The sequence below is a fragment of the Triticum urartu genome, chromosome 7A (genome assembly GCF_056163025.1).
Source record: "Triticum urartu cultivar PI428250 chromosome 7A, HENAU_Tu73, whole genome shotgun sequence".
Taxonomy (NCBI): Eukaryota; Viridiplantae; Streptophyta; class Magnoliopsida; order Poales; family Poaceae; genus Triticum; species Triticum urartu.
Genome location: NC_141879.1, coordinates 552,504,748 through 552,511,119, shown reverse-complemented (window position 1 = coordinate 552,511,119; position 6,372 = coordinate 552,504,748).

The window sequence follows — 6,372 nt, the reverse complement described above, 5'->3', positions numbered from 1 at the left end:
TCGTGGCCAGTACGGCTTTTATTTCTTCCAATCCGGCCGTGGCCGCATCCGTCCACTCAAAGTGTTCGGTGCGTTGAAGAAGGCGATAAAGAGGTAGTGCCTTTTTTCCTAATCGGGAGATAAAACGGCTTAAGGCAGCCACGCATCCAGTTAATTTCTGGATTTGCTTGAGGTATGTTGGGATAGCCAACTGTGACAAAGCTTGGATTTTAGCCGGGTTTGCTTCGATTCCTCTATTGGAGACGATGAAACCCAAGAGCTTTCCGGCGGGCATGCCGAAAACGCATTTTTCTGGATTGAGCTTGATGTCATATGTTCGGAGATTTGTCGAATGTGAGCCTCAAGTCGTCTATTAAGGTTTCGACGTGTCTTGTTTTAATGACCACATCGTCTACGTATGCCTCCACTGTTTTGCCAATTTGTGTTTCTAGGCATGTCTGAATCATGCGTTGATAGGTTGCACCGGCGTTTTTGAGCCCGAAAGGCATGGTGTTAAAACAGAAGGGGCCGTATGGAGTGATGAATGCTGTTGCAGCTTGATCGGACTCCGCCATCTTAATTTGATGGTATCAGGAGTATGCGTCGAGGAAGCACAAGGAGTTGTGTCCCGCGGTAGCGTCGATAATTTGATCGATGCGGGGGAGGGGGAAGGGATCCTTGGGGCAAGCCTTGTTAAGGTCCTTGAAATCGACACATAGGCGCCAGGATTTGACCTTCTTTGGTACCATCACCAGGTTTGCTAGCCAGTCGGGATGTTTTATTTCTCTAATGAATCCGGCCTCGAGTAACTTGGCTAGCTCTTCTCCCATGGTTTGTCGCTTAGGCTCAGAGAAATGTCAAAGAGTCTTCTTGACCGGCTTGAACCCCTTTAGAATGTTAAGGCTATGCTCGGCCAGCCTACGTGGGATTCCTGGCATGTATGAAGGATGACAGGCGAAGATGTCCCAATTCTCGCGCAAGAACTCCCGCAGTGCGGCATCTGTTGTGGGGTTCAGTTGTGCCCCGATGGATGCTATTTTTGTAGGGTCCGTTGGGTGGACCTGGAATTTGACTATTTCGTCCGCTGGTTTAAAAGAGGTGGACTTGGGTCTTTTGTCGAGTATCACGTTGTCCCTGTCCACCATGGAGCGTAGCGCAGTTAGTTCTTCGGCCGCAAGGGCTTCGGATAACGCCTCGAGGGCTAGTGCGGCGGTTTTATTTTCGGCACGGAGTGCTATGTCCGGATCACTAGCCAGACTGATGATTCCATTGGGCCCGGGCATTTTGAGCTTCATGTACCCGTAATGGGGTATAGCTTGGAAGATCTTGAATGCCTCCCACCCTAAGAGGGCGTGGTATCCGCTACTGAACGGGGCCACTTGGAATGTGATTTCTTTGGACCTATAATTCTCTGGCGTGCCGAATACCACATCTAGTGTGATTTTTCCCGCGCATCGTGCCTCCCGAATAGGGATGATTCCTTTGAAGGTCGTGCTGCTTTGCTCAATGCGGCTCTTGTCTATTTCCATTTTCCTAAGGGCTTCCTCGTAGATGAGGTTTAATCCGCTGCCACCATCCATGAGCACTTTAGTAAGCCGGAATCCGTCCACAATTGGACTAAGGACCAAAGCGGCTGGTGCTCGGGCTGATCGGAATTGAGGTTCGTCACTGGCATTGAAGGTTATGGCCATGTCGTTCCATGGATTTATTGCTACAACGTGGCAGACTTCGGCAAGGATGCGGAGTGTTCACTTGCGCCTATTATTTGAGGCGAAGGTCTCGAAGACTATCAATATTGTATTGTTATTTTCCACAGGATGGTGCTCTGTTGTATTATCGATGAGGATATCCTCGCCGCTCTTGGCCACCTACCGGAGTATCCAACATGCTCTAAGGCTGTGTGTTGGCATGGTATCCGCTGTATTATGAATTTTGCATGGCCCATTGAGCCATTCCTCCAAAACAGTTCTACGCCCTGTAGTGGGCTTTTGTTTCTTTGTAATTGGATCGGGTGACTTACGAGAGTACACCCTTTTAGTTCGGACGGGGGGTTTAGTGAGAGCCGGAGGGTCCTAGAATTTTGATTGGGTTTTCCAGGCGCTTTCCATCGCACAGTACTTCCATACAATGGCCGCCAAGTTAGCAAAGTGTGCTATGTCACGGTGACTTATGGCGTTGAGGATTCCCTTGTCCATGCATTTTTTACAAAAGAATGAAATTGCGTCTTCCTCGCGACAGTCCTTGACCTTGATCATTACAAGGAGGAATCTAGCCCAATAGTGATGTACTGTCTCTTGGGGCTCTTGTCTAATGTGGGAAAGATCACTTGAGTCTGGGTGGGTGGGCAGATTTAGGTCCGAACCCTGACCCGATCTGCGACCCAGGGGCAGAGGAGTTTCCGAGCTTGGCAGTTCGGACTCCAGGATGTTGCCTAATAGTTCTGGCCCTCTATCTGATTCTAAGTTTGAAGCTTGGGCCATGTCCTCCCATGGACGGGTATCCGGATTGGAGAGCACGGGAATCCGGACATAGTTTGTCCTCAAAATAGAGGAAGAATTGCTACATTGCTCCTCCACCACCGCTATCTGATGGGTGACCGATGGAGAGTTAATCTCCCTTTGGCCGGGTTTAAGCCCGATCCGATCATAGTCCGTTGCGACTCCCAGGGCGGCGATGCGATCCAAGAGCTCGTTCAAAGAAGACAGCTCTATTGGATCCATCTGCTCGGCAAATCCCGAGCCGACATGGGGGCTATTTTTGATGACCCGATAAGTCATCGTCGGCGCGACGGCCGAACGGGCGGTCATGACGAAGCCGCCTAGTCGGAGAGTTTGGCCTATAGCCAGGGCTCCCCTCGAGGAAATGCTGTCCTTGACAACTAGACGAGCCATCAAGCCTTATCGTGGCGGCACAGTGGAACTCTCAATGAAACCACCAATGTCGGTGTCAAAACCGGCGGATCTCGGGTAGGGGGTCCCGAACTATGCGTCTAAGGCGGATGGTAACAGGAGGCAGGGGAGACAATGTTTACCCAGGTTCGGGCCCTCTCGATGGAGGTAATACCCTACTTCCTGCTTGATTGATCTTGATGATATGAGTACTACAAGAGTTGATCTACCACGAGATCGTAGAGGCTAAACCCTAGAAGCTAGCCTATGATTATGATTGTTGTTGTCCTACGGACTAAACCCTCCGGTTTATATAGACACCGGAGGGGGCTAGGGTTACAAAGAGTCAGTTACAAGGGAGGAGATCTACATATCCGAATTGCCAAGCTTGCCTTCCACACAAAGGAGAGTCCCACCCGGACACAGGACGAAGTCTTCAATCTTGTATCTTCATAGTCCAACAGTCCGGCCAAAGGATACAGTACGGCTGTCCAAGGACCCCCTAATCCAGGACTCCCTCACCTACCGCGCGGGAAAATCCCCGCCCTCGACTTTTTAATAGTACAGTATACTAATTTTGTATCCATGGATTGCGCCATGGAGCAAAGCCTCAAGAAAATGGCGGTACACATATACAGAGTATACAACACGCCCGTCGCGTTCGCGCCGCACCCCAGACGGTCGGTCGGTCTGGCACGCCGCCCTCTGAATGGAACACGCGTCATATTGTGTTTGCACACACATGTGGGACCGCAATTGAGAACCGACCATAGGCACACTCCCCGGCCCCGCAAGTCGGCTGAGTTAATAGAAGCACATACTCCACCTTGGTACCTGGACGATCCATGCAAGACACGGAAGATCAGTTCGTCCATGCATGTGACCAGACTCCAGCAGACACGCCTAGATTGGCTATCGTCTACATATCGTGCAGGCTGTGTTGTACAGGGCTTTAGTTCTGGTGAGAAATCTAAAAAAAGGTTTCTTGTCATCTCGCAAAATTAGGTGTCATGTGCTTCGGATCACTGCGAGGGTTAAACAGCGACAACTGAGTTGGGCTAGTCATTGGGGGCACATGCACGAAGACTACTCGGCTGCCATCTAGGTCAAGCCGGCTATGTTAATTAGGACATCTATCGACGGACCCCTTTTCTATGAGTTTATCTTTAATTTGAGCTTTGATCCTCGTCTAGTTTGTCCGTCGGGATTCATCTTGTCTCCTTTGAGCTGTGAGTTAATGATTTCTTGTCATGTGGAATTTTTTCGTGTTATATGTTATAATCTAGTGCTTCAGATCAAAATGATAACAACTGCGCCTCTGGGGCACGTGCATAAAGACTTCTCGACAGTCATTGCTGAGGTGAAGCCGGCTCCGGCCGGTAGACAAAAGAAAACTAGTACTCCACTATATAGGCAGGAGCCTCCGCGCTTGCTTGCTAGTGTTGCTCTCTTCACACTGTCTCGTCCTCTCCAGATCTAAACACGACAGCGGTGGCCACACTCTCTCTCTCTCTCTCTCTACTCACCACCGGTCATAGATCCAGCCGGATCCTCTCCGCCGGGGAAGGTGAGAAGGCGGTCGTCCTCGGCGACGGCTCTTACCCACTGCCGGCGCGTCCCGATCAGCGTGCCTTGCCGTTCTCTCCCAAGCATCGCTGGCGAGGGAGGGCCTCGCACCCCTTCTTCCTCGCTACCGTAGTGTGGGTAGATCCGGCCTCCCACCGCCCACCTAGCGACATCCCGGCGACCCTCAGGTATAACTTCCTTTGAAACCGGCCTTGCTCTACTTCCCGAGCTCCTGACATCGTTGCATTTGTATCTTTTACTATTTGTCAGGCCCCCTCGTGTAGATAGGATCGATCAGCTATTCGAAAATCACCTAATTTTTACTGTTAAGAGGTAAAACTAGTTCATGCACTCGAATCTAGTAGTACTTGGTTCAAACAAGGAAGAAAAGGGTGGGGGTGGGGGAAGATTTGTTACCTGAATCTAGGACTTGGTTGAAAGAGGAAATAATGGGGGCGAAAAGTAGCAGAGACTGGCTATCCAACTGGTCTCTAGGTCTAATAGGGAAATAAAGGGAACACAGTACAAACTCAATATAAACCCGATCTATTGGTTGAAAAAGGAAAGAAAGTGGGGACTAGGGGACAAGTCAACAGAGTAAGTCTAGCACTAGATTTGCTAGCCTCACACAGTATAAGGTGGCTATATACCGAACGAAAATGGGACCAACCCAGATATCCTCTTCTGATGTTTGTTACCCCGAGCCACTCTTATGTAATGCCACTGGTAAAATGTAGCAGTCGCACTGTTAGAAGTAAGGACATGTTAAACCAATGTTGTTTTCAATGTAATGCCTCCATTAATATGATTCAATGGCACTTTTTTCATGTCCTGCTAAATTTCCCATTAAAATAAGTTGCTTCTTTTCGTTAGAGATGCAACTATCCTGGTCTGCCTACTCTCCAGGAGCTTCACGAGCAACCTTGATGTTGCTCAATTCTATTGCAACTAATGAAGAAGCTCTGTGGGTTTCGTTTTCTGATGGAAATGGAGCCGGGGCTGGAGCCCTTTTCTTAAAAAAGAAGAAGAATCTGCTAGCTCATGGGATATTGCTTCATTTTAGGTGAACTGCACCAAAAGGTCCCATGAATTGAATCATCCATGTTGGTGACTGGTGTCATCCCTTCTACGATGGCGTTGACTGCAGATATGGTTCCCATCACGAGGTATGTTCCTTTTTGGTCTGACCGTTTGCCAAATATCCTGCATGTTGATCCTGCTCTTGTGCTATTGTTTTGGCACTGCCATGATAAAGCAGTAATGTTATTATTTTGCACCTTAATCTAGTGGCACTATTAATTCAAGGCAATATTTTGGCACCGCTAGTGCCACTGTTTTTTTATATATCAAAAGAGGGGGTTCCCTCCAATTTCATTAAAGAAACCCAACCATAGAGAACCATTATCTGACAACATCTCAGTGTAAATGGGCAGTTATGCAACTACTACTAGAACGGACTGAGTACTAGCAGGAGACAAGTTCGCCACATAAGCTAGGCAGGTAGGGGGACACAGCACCAGCTCGACCAAGTTTGGATTACAACCCAAATACTACCACAGAAACATCAGGGGGAAGATAGGGACTGAAAGAGCCAGCTTCAGCATCCCAGTCAAGCACCCGCGGCCTTCATCCTTGCGACGCACGGTACACCTCGTTTGCCACCTGCTCGACCCTCACTGATAAAATGAAGTAATAATACAGTTAAAATAGAACGAGTGTCCTCTCTATCATTTCATTTCCAATGTAGATAAAGAAAGTGCTTCTCTTTTTTAATGTATATTTCATCAACTAGTCCCATTGTTAATGTTTAAGCATTTCTGCAAACTGGGGTGCTTAATTTTAGTTGATCTGCACAAAAATAGATATTTGAATGTCTCAAGGCCCCTCCTTGTACTACCGCTGTACACTGATGTTCATCACTGGCAGAAGGTGTATCGGG